The following is a 14,142-nucleotide window of genomic DNA, read 5'->3' on the forward strand; positions in this document are numbered from 1 at the left end:
AAACAAAATCAACAATTCAAACTAAACAATATACATCAACCAAAACCCACATAAACCAAATCAATTTGCCCAATTTTTTTGCTATAACAACCCTAGGGTTTAGGTTTATAATCAATCACTACTAGAAAATTGGCTTGTAATGACACTTAAAATTGTCACTAGAAAATTACTGTGCTGACACTTCATCTATAATGGCACTTATGCAAGTGCAGCACCGGGTACCTGTAATAAGAGGTAGTGTGTAGATAGTACATCTATGATGACACTTTTTATGTTGAAGTGCAGTAACAATATATTATAAAGTGCAGTGAAAAGCTAGTGTGTAGATAGTACATCTATGCTGACACTTTTTATAAAGTGTGATAAAAAAAGTGTAGTGAGAAGCAATTTTTCTAGTAGTGAATTTTATATATAAATTCACTTAAATCCAAATAATCCAACATAATAATCAACACTAATGTCATTCAAACAATCCAAAAGGCATAATATTTCAACTCAATTCACAACCCATTACAAACCCTAGCTAACTATCCAACAATTACTCTAATAATGTAAAAGATAAGCATACTAACCGAAGAAAATATATGAATCTGGGGAAGAATAGCACCGATTGATGAATGGAGGGTGAAATCACGGAGAGGAGGGCGAATTCGCGGAGATTGGCGCTGCTTGGAGAAAAATCGCAGAGTGTGGGTGTGGCTGTGATGTTTTCGCGATTTGGGGGTGGAGGCTGGGGTATATCAGCCTGTTAAAACACGCCACTCAAATTGGCGTTTTTCTGTTAAACACGCCGATGTTATTGGCGTCTTTTCTTTTAAAAACGCCGATGTTATTGGCGTCTTTGCGTTTAAAAACGCTGATTTTATTGGCGTCTTTGCGTTTAAACACGCCGATGTTATTGGCGTATTTGCGTAAACACGCATCTAAAATTGGCGTGTTTTATATAATACACGCCAACACTAATGGCGTGTTTTAACGTAATGATAATTGGAAAGAATACGCCCAAAATACGGCACAAGTATAAAACGCCGTCTATGTTGGCATCTTTACGTTTAGACACGGCAACTTCATCGACGTTTTTCCCATAAATGGAATTGATAACAAAATGGGTACATTTACGTTATTTTAAAGGCCAAATAGCCTAGAAACGTGATTTTCTCCTAAATAAGAGGATCATATATAACTCACCCTTTTCCTTACTATTTCCTTCAATATTTTTACTTTTACAACTGATCATATGAAACTTCATTTATAAATACTATAATAATATGATACTACTGTTTATGTTACTTATTGGCTAATGGAGAGAATATTCATCCAAGAAACAAAATTGATCATGACTTCTATGTGATGAGCACACATGTACATAGATTAGTTATGGATTGGACACATGCCCAATCTCGTTTGCATTGCCACACTCAATTCTGAAGTATCGACTTATGTATTACTATTTGCTATTTAAAAAAATACTCGCCGTCCTACTATAAGCTAGAAGTTTCATTTGGGCATAAGATTTGAGAAACTGATGCTTTAGATAGTTAAGTTAAGTTGTGAAGATCGAATAAAGCAGGAGATATAATAAAGTCAAAAAGAATAATTATGTTATATTTTGTAATAAAATATTTCATGACTTAGTTTAGCTGTGACACCCTAAAAACATATGCATAGCTTAAAACAGATAAAGTAATAAATTAGTTGAACTATAAGGTAGTGACTTTAGTGTAATGTTTCATCTTTCAAATTAATATATACGCAAGCATTTGTACTTATGTATCTCTGCAGAAATGTTGATGATTGAGCATGTCCCAATCATTCAGATACTCGCACCGTCTACAAAAAACTGTTCCATTTGTGGACGGCATGAGTTTTAATGAGAAATGAATAAGGTAAGAGAGAACTGGAAGAAAAAGTAGATAAAGTAAGAGAAATAGGGAGAAAAAATAGGTAAAATGTGAGAGAAAGAAGAAAAAGTGGAAAAAACATGAGCTAGAAACTTTTCACTTTTAGAAAAGAGACTATGTTTTGTAGATATCCCAAAATAATAAAATGAGATTATTTTCGTGGATAAAAGAAGTATTAAATCCCGTTTGTTCCTTCATATCATGTAATAAAAAAAGTATACATCTTCATTATTGTATATCACATTTGACTTTACAATAATATTTTATTAATATGTCTCGTATTCGAATAACTCATTACTTCACATTTCTTGTCACGACCGCCCATACAAAGGGGTACCACAACCGCGGTGATCGTGACCGACATGCATGGATAACAGTTTAAAAGAAGACTTAATTAACTTAAGAAAGGAAAACAACCTAGTTTTAAGAAGTTTAAGGTTATAAAAATTTTTTAGAAGACTTAAGGTAAAATGCTTTTAAAAGAGCAACGGAAAAAAAAGACTTATAAAATAAAACAATTAATAACTAAGGTAAAACAAACGTTTAACTTAAATATCGGAGAACACCATTTTCAAAAGACAACGTAAATACTTGTTTGAAACCTAACACCACCATACATGTTCAAACACAAAATATAAAGAGAAGGTTAAAGTCTTGAGACATAGTTCAAATTATAGCAGTGGAAAAACAATAAGGTTAAAGGAGAGTCAAGGATAGCGCCTATGTATGAGGACACAACGCATCCTAGGTACTTAAGCCAGCTCAACATCCACCGCAACATCCCTCTCAACCTGCACATAAGAAAATTAATATGCAGGGCTGAGTACTTGTTGTACTCAATGGGCTCATGCCGAAAACATTTTAATAAGTTATGTCATCCATACCAGTGATCTCGAGTTTTATATAGTAAGAAATATCACGAGAAACACAAAAATATTCAAGTCTGGCCAGACAAATTTATCTCCCCATTTTCCACATCAATCCATCAATCACAATCACAGTGCGACGAAAGTGTGGCCACAATATTCTCCCACGAGACCGGCCGACTAGCAAGGACGGCTCACGATCCCACCAGTGTACACAGCCTGATAGGGTTTGCGGCCCTACTCAGACCCGAATTCGTTTCACAACACAGCCATATAGCCAACGGAGTAAACCCATACGAACTAGGCATCAGGCACACAATCTCATAATAAAAACAACATGGCATGACATAACAGTTAAACCACCCTTATAACGCCACATAGCATTTTCGGAAAAGTAAAGAGGTTTGAAAAGAAAGCCCACCTCGTTCGCCTAGCAATTCACAACTCAACTTATAGCAACTCTCGATCCTCGAGTTCACGAAAACACAACACCTTTGTCAACGACAACACAAGTCAGCCTTCTACAACAACATTTTACTATGCATGTCCTATCGCTTCTCTCTCATCGTTTTTCTCAAATTCCCCAACCCAACATACGTCACAAAGGTGTAAAGACACACGTAACACATTCCAACTTATCACAAGTGATTACACCATTTAGACACGTTCCTTGGACATACATGCATCATACAATACTTTTAAACTTGAAACAATGCGTCATTTTAACAAGGTAGAAAACTGGCAGAACAGAGCGACCGTTTTGTAAAAATCCCTATAAATTCACCCAACCTCAAAAGAAGCTAAATTTTGGTCACAATACAGAGGACACATTCAAGTTCATCCATGAAAATTTTCACACCTAAATCACGTCATTTAGTCAGTCATATCACATATTAAACTCTCTGCTCGGAACATACAATTTCTGACAGCACTGCGCAGTTCATTTAAAAAATTCACCATAAATTCATCCAATGCCCAAAAAGGCTGAAAATTTAACACGACTCAGAAGACACTTCAAATTTGCATATAGTTTAAGAATCACATCAATCGGAGGTCATTTGGTTAGTCAAACAGAAAACGAAATATTCTTGGCGAGAACACGAGTTTCTGGCAGATTTGCGCAGTCAACTTCAAAAATTTATTAAAAATTAATTTTTTGATAAAAAGGGCTGAAATTCACGCGAGACGCAGGAAACACCTTGAAGTTTACTCAGTAAAAATTTCATATCAAAATTCGTTCGTTTGGTTGGTCAATTACAGATCATAAGTTACTAGTCGTGCACCACATATTTCAGGTTCATAGTTCGAAAATAGGGTTTTCATCTTCCATCAAACAAACACCAATTTTTCATGCTTGAAAACACATAATCATGCTTTAAGGTTTCTCATACACATATTTGCACATAATCTCACTTCATTCACCAAATATTCCAATCCAACATCACATGATTTCAATCAAAAACACATAACCATCCAAGTTCTTACGACAACACACTTTCCCCCCGATAAATCTTGCGATCTATTAATCCTACACCCTCTACATGCATGTAGGACTCAAGAACATGGTTCAAACGAAAAGGATGAGGAAAAGTGAGCAAATATACCTTCTTGGACAAAAATAAATCGGTAGAAGCAAAGAACGATGCGATCCGTCGGAGACTCTTGAAAATCACTTCAATGGGTGCAAGAATAAAGCTTGAATGGGAGGTTTTTGGGGAGGAAGAGTGGGAGAGGAGGAGAAAACGTGTGAGAGTGAGGGAGGATGGAGGGAGGCGTGTAGGATGACAATGAGGGCTAGGGTTAAGGTTTTTAATATTTATAGTCTAGGTTAAAATCCCACACTTAAATGAATTAATTAAATTGTGGGAGATGTAAAAAAAATTCCCACAATTGAAATAAAAGTAGGCGTGTGGAATGGGGGTGAATTTCGAAAATTTTGCCAAATAAATTAGTAAGGAATTGACTTGGTATTTTCTTGGAGAGAAAAATACTCAAAATTTGGTAAAAGATATTGAGTATTTCATAAACAAGGAAATAAAATAATTTGAAGAATCTACAAGTAGCAAAATAAAAGGGAGGGGGCATGTATTTTGAATAGGGGAGAAGAGGATTATTTAAATCCTCAATTAAATGGGGATAGGATTTAAATTTGGAAATTCTGTTATAGGAAAAGACTCCCATAAAATAGGTAACAAATAAATAAATTTCCACAAGGAAAATAGAAGCATATGGGGCGTGTGGGATGGAGACAAAATAGAAAGAAAATATTCACATCCCCAATTAATTAGACATAGGTATTTATTTTGTATTTATTTGAATAAAAAGGGATTCCACAACAATAGGAAACAAATACAATTTCTCCACAAATAGGGAAGGGGCGAAAATTTGGCTTTAATTGCCACAAGGAAATATTTCAAATATCAATTCAATTAGAGTGAGGAAGTAAAATGTGGCATGATTTAATTGGATTTGAAATAAAAGAAGGGAATCAATAAGGCATCAATTAAATCAAAGAAAAATAATTCATCCTCCTATTAAATAGGGGATTTTTCGAAACTCCCAAAAAAATAGCTAGAGTTCGAATTTCATGTAGCATAAATTAGGGATAATTTGGTTTGGATTTAATTTGGATAAATATCCCAAAACAATTAATTAAATCCAAGAAGAGAATATTAATTCCAATAATTTTGAAGAGGCCGAAAATATCCCATTAAATTGGCTAGAATAAAATGAATGATCTCACTTAATTAATTTCCTCACATTGGAACATATAACAATTAGACAATTCTTCATTCCACATCACTCATAACAATTATTTCATATAATCAACTTAATCACATAGAAACAATTAATTTCATAAAAGGAAATTTTATTCGACACCCATATAAAAATAAAGTCACAAAAATTTTGGGATGTTACATTTCTTAATACCAATATCCAAATAACTCATTCCTTCATATTTCTTAAAACCAATATCAATCTCAAATGAGATGATTAATGGCAAATGGAAGGGGTATTTTTTTATGCAACTATAGAATTCCATTAATTTGTAAAAAAAAATATATGAGTGTTGGGAAAGTGTGGCTTTAAAATATGAACTAGCCGTTGGAAGTGTGGCATGGTGTGTAGCTGCTCTGAGGTACACCGTACATGCGATTAGGGCTGTATGAGTAACGGTTAGAGGAGTATAAATACCCTCATTCCGGTCATTCCAGATGTAACAGGATGTAACAAATACACACACTACAACTCAAAATTCAATCTGAGATGAGAGATGATCTTTGAGATCAAGAAGGAGTTGAGTTCTTGCTGTCAAGTAGGCATTGGGTTAGTTGATCTTCCGCGTTTTTGGTAGAGGAAATTATATGTAGACATGGTTAGATCGTTGATACGCTTGGATTTTGCATTATTTTAAGGCCTTTATTTGGTCCACTTTAAGTGTCAAGTGTGCAATTCATGTCCATTATTTATACTTTTTATTTACCTTGGTATTTTGACGTGTTTTGCGTTAAATGTGCAAAATAGAGCCTAAAAAGATAGTAAGAAGTCAAAGTCTGGAGCATTCGAGCCAGCCGCTGGACCGCTGCAAGTGGCCGGCTGGCCGCTGGAGCCCATCGACCATTGAAGCTGCAGCGGTCCATCTCGGAAATAGTGCTGAAAAGAGGAACACGTCCAGCGACCGCTGGACTGTGCACAACGACCGCCGAAAGTTGCACTGAAAGAGTCCGAAGATTCCTAGTGGCCCGCGGGATATCTAGCAACGGGCCGCTGGAATTGGGCGGCGTAATATTTACTTAACAATTGGGTTAGAAGATTTACCATATCATCATACACGACTTGAAGGCTATAAACGCTCTCAAAGCTTCATCAAAGCAACCTTTTGATGCATTCAACACCAGGGATAAAATATTTAGAGTTCATGATCATTGTTCATCATCTTTCCACCGTACTTGGAGTTTGAAGCTTGGATTGAAGTGAAGATCAATACTACAAGATCATCATTTGTGTTTTATCTTATTAGTTTTTATATTTTCTATGTTTTCCCTACAAACTACTCTTTCCGATCCAACTAATTTGAGACATAACTTTTAGGCACAAAGATTAAGAAATTATGTTGAAAAAGTAGGAGAGAAGAATAAAGTAGGAAAGATAAAGATAGAGTAAAGTAGATAGTGGAATAAAGTAAGAGTGGTTGGATGTTTTATTTTTTTGTTAAAAAAGGAATACGACTCAACTTAGTTAGGACATCCCAAAGAGGAATACGAATCCAAGCCCCTTGGCCTAGCGATAAAGGGTGCTGGATACCGCGTCCATCCTGGAGGTCTCGAGTTCGAACCTTAGGTGGCGTAATTTGTCTTTCCTCCTTGTTATAGGAGTTGATTTGTAATTCCCTCCTTCATATATATGATATAAATATATGAAGTTAATTTTAAAAAAAAAATCCCAAAGAGGAATACGACTCAGCTTAGTTGGAACGGAGGGAGTATGAGTTTAGTATATTTGCCTATGAGTAGCTAAATCTGTAGAATTTTAAAAATATGTTAGTAACGATTTTGGTTTATATAGTTCATATTTATTTAATATTTGTTTTGTTCATGCTTGCTTTATTCTAAGTTGTGCGATAATGTTTCATGTTTGAGTGACACATTCTATGATGATTTCTTGGCTTGCAAAATAATTGAGAGAGGATTTGCATGTTAGAATGACTTAGATAACACTACAATTAATTCCCCCTAAAAAGGTGATTTGAATTGAGAGTGAGGACCTCTTGAGAGTTTAATTGAACCTATTGGAGTTGTTAATCTAAGATTGACGACCTTAGTGTGTAATCTACTTTGTGCCGCATGAGAAATACTTATCTGACTTGTTCGAGTTAAGCATGAACTATGCTAGAGTGTTGTAGTTGGAATTTATATATATTGAAAGCAGATCCTTGGAATTCCCTTATCTCTACCTGTTTTACCCTCGTGTTTAATCTATAAATGACATACTTACTTTTTTTAATTGTTTTATTTACTGTTTTTCTTGGTTCAAACCAATCCCAGAACTGTGTCTCCAAATAATAGAAAAAGTCTAGTATTAGATAGACAGTCTGTGATAGTGTTCCTTGTTTTCAATATCCGGTACTAACCTTTAGTTATACTAGATCTACAATGTATACTTGCATGTATTTTAGTGCTAATACATTGTATATCAACCGTAAAGCTTGTATGTTTGTAATCGGTGACACATTTTGCAAAGGCATCAATAAGGAATTGCTAGAGTTTACCCGTGGATGTAGGCTCATCACCGAACCACGTATATGATCGCGTTCTTGGTTATTGTTTAATTCCATTCGTTTGATTTGTTTATGCTTTAGATTCAACTCGATATTACAAATTGGCGCTATATGTGGAAAGCAAAAATTGGAATCAAACGAAATGATTACGACTCAGTTTGAAATGGAAAGATTCACTGGAAAACATAAAATGATTTTGGATTATGAAGGATCAAAATGCGAGCGATCTTGATACAACAAGGTCTGTGGGAGGCACTAAAGTATGAGGCTGTGGGTAAACCTTAAGTTGATGATAAAGAATAAAGATGTCATTAAGAAGTTGGTATTGTTGGAGAAAGCTCATAGTCCTTTGGATATATGTAATAGGATGGCCGAGAAAATGGGTGGAAAAGGAAAACAAGAGAAAAGTTAGGTCAGAAAATTATGTAACCTGACCTAAGTAGAAAAAAAAAGAAAAGAAGAAAGAATTATTAGGTTAAAAAATATACAACTGACCTAGGAAAAACAGAAAAAAAAAAAGAAAAAGAATAAGGCCAAAATGGCATGTTAACCCCTGATTTGTACAAAAGCCAGAGCTAAACTGAAGAAGGTTGCTTTCAGAAAATGTCTTTGATCCTGCATGTTTTGTTTTTTTAGTACATATATTCTAAACTTAGAGTCCTTAGGAACCTACATGTATATGCCCTAACCCCAAGCCCTATTGCAACCAAATAAAATACCTTTAGGAGCTATTTTATGTGAATTGAACTTGAAGCATTTGTGGTCTAGCATGAATGAGAGAAAGATCCTAATATGTCTGGTGAGGAATGAGTTACGAGTGAATCTAGCTTTTAGTTAATAACATTGGCTATCTTGATTTGATGTGTTTTTTCATACTTGTGGAAAAGTATATGTTAATTGTGGGCAGTTTGATAAGGCGTGTTTCATGAATTGGTTACTGTTAGTTGAATAGTGCTTCAACAACATAAGTTGCTAATGTGAATCAAATTGTAGTCCTTTATTGTATTATTTTAACTGTCACGACCGCCCCTTAGGGTTAATAAAAGCGGGCGATCGCGACTTAAAGGGGTTTAGATGAACGGCATAGAAGACTAGGGTTTTCAATAAAAGTTTGACTAAAAAGTAAGTCTAATAAATAATGCGACCAAGAGTATTAGGGTTTAATGAATAAAGACTAGGGTTTAGCATTTATTCAAAAAGTGTAACGAGTTTCAAACATCCCATCATAAAATAGTTTCAGAATTTAAATGAAAAGTATTCTAAGAAAAATATCACAGCGGAAGCATCCAAGAGAAGAGTGACGTCATGTGTGAAGACACAACGACACTCGGAATTTCAAAACCAAAACAACCACAGTTCATTATTAGTTCCTGCTCAACACCGCCAACCGCCCGTCGCCGCTCAACCTACATATAGGGAAAACATATGCAGGGCTGAGTACTATGAAATAATACTCAGTGGCTCATGCCGAAAACATTGTAAATACAGTTTATGATATCATGCCGTACGTAAGTAACCGTCGGGGTTTTTCTTTAGAAAGGCCCGAGGCACTCAAAATCATTTTTCCATTTCAAACATCGACTGATCAGTCATTTTTCCCATAGACGTTAACCATATCTGCCAATACATGACAAGGAATGCGGCCGCAAACCAGGTCACTAGACCGGCCAGCCCGTACGCTAGCACACAGTCTACCATAGGTGTACACTAATCCAAGTAGGGTTTGCTGCCCTACGGGGACCCGAATTCGATTTATAAATAGTGGCAAAAACCACATCAGATAGGCACGTAAAAACCAAAACAAGGCATGAAGTCACATTTATTCTCATTGATAAAACATTAGGACATGGTCCTTATTTAAAAAGGAAGAGAGCCCACCTCGATCCTTTAGTTTTCAAGTTTCGCTTTTCCTTTGGTATCACGCGTCTCGCACAAAATTTCACCTTTGGATAATGTGTCCCCGATTAGTCACTAACATGGACTAAAATCATGCATGTCCTAGATCACTCCCCTTTCCCAATCAACAATAGGAATCACATCATATCACCCATCTTTGCATATCACATCACCTCATCACATATGTAAACTCATGTATGTCATTCAAGCATACAAATATAGTTGTTTAACCAAAGTAGAGATCTGGCAGCCCTGCGCAACTTTTTTGTAAAAATTATTTAAAAATCATCCGACCTCCGATGGGGCTAAAACTTTATGACAAGGCAGTAGACTCATCAAATAACATTCAGTTTAAATTTCATGTCAAAATACCACTTTTAAGTCGGGCAAACCAAAGGCGTAACCTACTGGTCGAGAAAACACGTTTTTGGCAGAATCGCGCAGTCAACTTTAAAAATTCACCATAAATTCATCGTTTAGCCAAATGGGTCGAAATTTACACACAATATAGAAGACATCACGAAGTTTACACAGCAAGAAGAATCGGTCAAATCGGAGTTCGTTTGGTTGGTCAAAAATACATCAGAACACACTGTTCGGAAATCACAGATTTTCATACTGATAGCAATTCGAATTAGGGTTTATCCCTACTCATTCAAAATCAATCTTTTCATGGTTTTGATATACAATCATGCTCAAAAGAGTCCTTAAACACATATTTTCACGAAATCGCACATCAATCACCGAGGATTCAATAAATCAACAAGTAATTGCAATCAAAACGCACTCACACATATGATTTCACATTCCCACCGATTAAACCCTTAGATCTTCATTCCCTGCACTCTCTACATGCATGAAGGAGTCAAAGAAAGTCTAGATGGAGAGGATTGAAGAATATGGGTTTGAATTTACCTTTTCTTGGACGAAATAATCGGTAGGAAGCAATTAAAACCTTGGTTCTTCAACAATCTCTTGGAAAATTGATAGGATCTTGAGTGAAATGGATAACAAGTGGGAGAAGAGATGAAAAAGGGGGTGGGGCGTGTGGTTTGAAGAAGTGGGCGTGTGATTTGTGTGTTAGGTTTAGGGGTTGATCCTTTGTTTATAGGATTAAGAAATATCCCACAATTAATTGAAGATTTGGGAGAATAATTGAAATAAATGATTGAGATATTTGGGAAGATTTTGGGGGAGGAAATGGCGTGTCATTGATGGAGAAATAAGGAGGATATTTTGTAAATCATGGCTATTTAATTAGCCATTGATTTAATTTAGTATTTTCACGGAGCAGAATAAAATAATACGGAGCAAGAAAATCAATAAAAACCCTCCCAAATAATATGAAAATAGGCGTGTTATTCAATTCCTCCCACAAGGAATAATTTCCAAATATTGATAAATAAAGTAGGGAAAGATTTGCTAGGATATTCCAATTAAAACATGGAAGGAAATAATTGAGGGATCAAAATAATTAGTGAATAATTTCTTCTTCCACAAGCTAGGAGATTTCGAAATCTCCCTAATCAAAACAATAGGGGCTAATTTTATCAAGAAATAAATAAGATAATTAGGCTTTAGGATTTAATTTGGATAATTATCCCAAAACAAATAATTAAATCCAAGAAAAATAAATTCCTCTCCAAATAATAATAGTGGTCGAAAATTCCCTTCATAAAAGGGCAAGGTAATTATTTATGATCCTAATTAAATCTCACTCCCCGAAATAATATAATTCACCATGATATATTTCATTCCACATTAATTAATTTAAGCCACTTCATAAAATCAACGAATTTGACTCGATCAAATCAAAATTAGGTCACCATTTCAATCACATAATAAATCCGTCATTTAATTCGGCAATCAAAGCAATAAGTACAACATCTTAGGGTTCGAAAAAATTAGGGTTCGAAAAGTGGGGCGTTACATCCTACCACTCTTAAAAGAAATTTCGTCCCGAAATTTGGTACTCTCATGGGAAGAGTTCTGGGTATAACTCCATCATCTTGTCCTCAAGCTCCCATGTGGCTTCTTCGTGCCAGTGGTTTCTCCACTGCACTTTCACGTAGGCAACTTGCTTATTTCTCACGTTCTGGACTTTTCGGTCTAAAATCGTTTGGGGTCTCTCCTCATAGCTCAGGTCCGAATTCAACGCGACCTCCTCGTAGTGAATCACGTGCTTTGGGTCGAACACGTATTTACGTAACTGTGACACATGAAAGACATTGTGCACGTTCCCAAGGTTCGGAGGTAGCGCCAAGCGATATGCAACAGGACCCACTCCTTCAAGGATTTCATACGGTCCAATAAATCGCGGTTTCAATTTTCCCTTGACGCCGAAACGTGTTATCCCTTTCAACGGGGATACTTTGAGGAAGACTTTGTCGCCAGCTTGAAATTGCAAGTCGGTTCGCCGTGCATCCGCGTATGACTTCTGTCTGTCTTGAGCTTCTTTTATCCTTTCACGAATTTGTCGAACGATTGCAACCATTTCTTCGACTGCGTCGGGCCCGAGTACCCTTCTCTCGCCAACTTCGTCCCAGTAGAGCGGGGATCTACACTTTCTCCCGTACAAGGCTTCGTACGGCGCCATGTTTATCGTTGCCTGGAAGCTGTTGTTGTAGGCAAATTCGATCAAGGGGAGTGCGGACTCCCAACTTCCTCCTCGGTCTAACACTACGGCTCTCAACATATCCTCGAGGGTTTGGATCGTCCTCTCGGATTGTCCGTCCGTCTGCGGGTGAAACGCCGTGCTAAAATTCAAACGAGTCCCTAGCTCCCGTTGTAGGCTGATCCAAAATCTTGAAGTGAACTTCGGGTCACGATCAGACGTGATCGTCACTGGGACTCCATGCAGTCGCACTATTTCCCTTATATAAATTTGAGCTAGCTTATTTGATCCATAGGTTATGGGAATCGGTATGAAGTGCGCACTCTTGGTGAGTCGGTCTATAACTACCCAGATGGCAGTATTCCCTCTTTGCGTCTTTGGCAATGCTGTCACAAAATCCTTGGCGATATGCTCCCATTTCCACTCGAGAATTTCTAGTGGTTGCAACTTTCCGTACGGTCGTTGATGTAGAGCCTTCACCTGTTGGCAGGCTAAGCAGCGCTCCACAAATGCCGCTATATCCCTCTTCATACCATTCCACCAAAAGGTCTTCTTCAAGTCTTGATACATCTTCGTACTCCCTGGGTGGGCGGTGTAAGGAGTCTCATGTGCTTCACTCATGATTTCGTTTTTGAGTCCTTCGTCACTCGGTATGCAGAGTCTCCCTTCGAATGTGAGAGCATTGTCGGATTCCTCACGGAAATTCCCAGATTCGCCAGTTCTTAGATCAGGTGTAACCATCAAGGTGGCAATTCGACCCTTCACTGTTTCGGGTGCCCTTACCACTTCCAAACGCATCTTGCTAAATTCGCGTATCAAGCTTTCTTCTTTGGTGAGAAAAGCAGCCAGTTGGGAATGACTCTTCCGGCTCAAGGCATCTGCCACTACATTTGCCTTGCCGGGGTGGTAGTTGATGCCACAATCATAGTCCTTTACCAATTCGAGCCATCTTCGTTGTCGCATGTTCAAATCCTTTTGCTCGAAGAAATATTTCAGGCTCTTGTGGTCCGTAAAGATCTCACACCGAACTCCGTAGAGATGATGTCTCCAAATCTTTAAGGCATGTACCACCGCTGCCAGTTCCAAATCGTGGGTTGGATAGTTCAACTCGTGTGGCCTCAATTGCCGGGATGCGTATGCAATCACCTTGTTGTTTTGCATCAACACACATCCAAGTCCCACCTTCGAAGCATCCGTGTATACCACGTAGCTCATTCCAGGCTCTGGCACGGCTAAGATTGGTGCGGTGGTCAGTTTATCCTTCAAAAGTTGAAAACTTGCCTCACACTCCGGGGTCCAATTGACTTTTACCCCCTTCTTGAGTTGTTGGGTCATTGGTCTCGCTATCTTGGAAAATCCCTCTATAAATCTTCGGTAGTATCCTGCCAAACCCAGGAAGCTTCGAATCTCGTTTGGTGTCGAAGGTGCCTTCCATTGTTGTACCGCCTCAACCTTGGCGGGATCCACTCGGATTCCTTCTGCCGACACAATGTGACCTAGAAAGTTGACTTCTTTCAGCCAAAACTCACACTTGCTGAATTTGGCGTATAGCTTCTCGGTCCTCAACGTCTCCAAGGTAATTCGCAG

At 37.3% G+C, this 14,142-nt stretch overlaps 2 long non-coding RNA genes across 2 annotated transcripts; both read right to left on the bottom strand.

Moving 5' to 3' along the window:
- Window positions 1-2,469: 2,469 nt before the first annotated feature.
- LOC121805354 lies at window positions 2,470-4,519 on the bottom strand. Its single transcript, XR_006051459.1, has 3 exons — window positions 4,372-4,519; window positions 3,189-3,259; window positions 2,470-2,692 (listed from the first exon to the last, which is right to left on the bottom strand). It is a non-coding gene; the product is annotated as an uncharacterized LOC121805354 (long non-coding RNA).
- A 4,685-nt stretch (window positions 4,520-9,204) lies between these two features.
- Window positions 9,205-11,164, bottom strand: LOC121798195. Its single transcript, XR_006050033.1, has 3 exons — window positions 10,857-11,164; window positions 9,924-9,988; window positions 9,205-9,451 (listed from the first exon to the last, which is right to left on the bottom strand). It is a non-coding gene; the product is annotated as an uncharacterized LOC121798195 (long non-coding RNA).
- Between the last annotated feature and the right edge of the window lie 2,978 nt (window positions 11,165-14,142).

This window comes from Salvia splendens, chromosome 1, assembly GCF_004379255.2.
Source record: "Salvia splendens isolate huo1 chromosome 1, SspV2, whole genome shotgun sequence".
Lineage (NCBI taxonomy): Eukaryota > Viridiplantae > Streptophyta > Magnoliopsida > Lamiales > Lamiaceae > Salvia > Salvia splendens.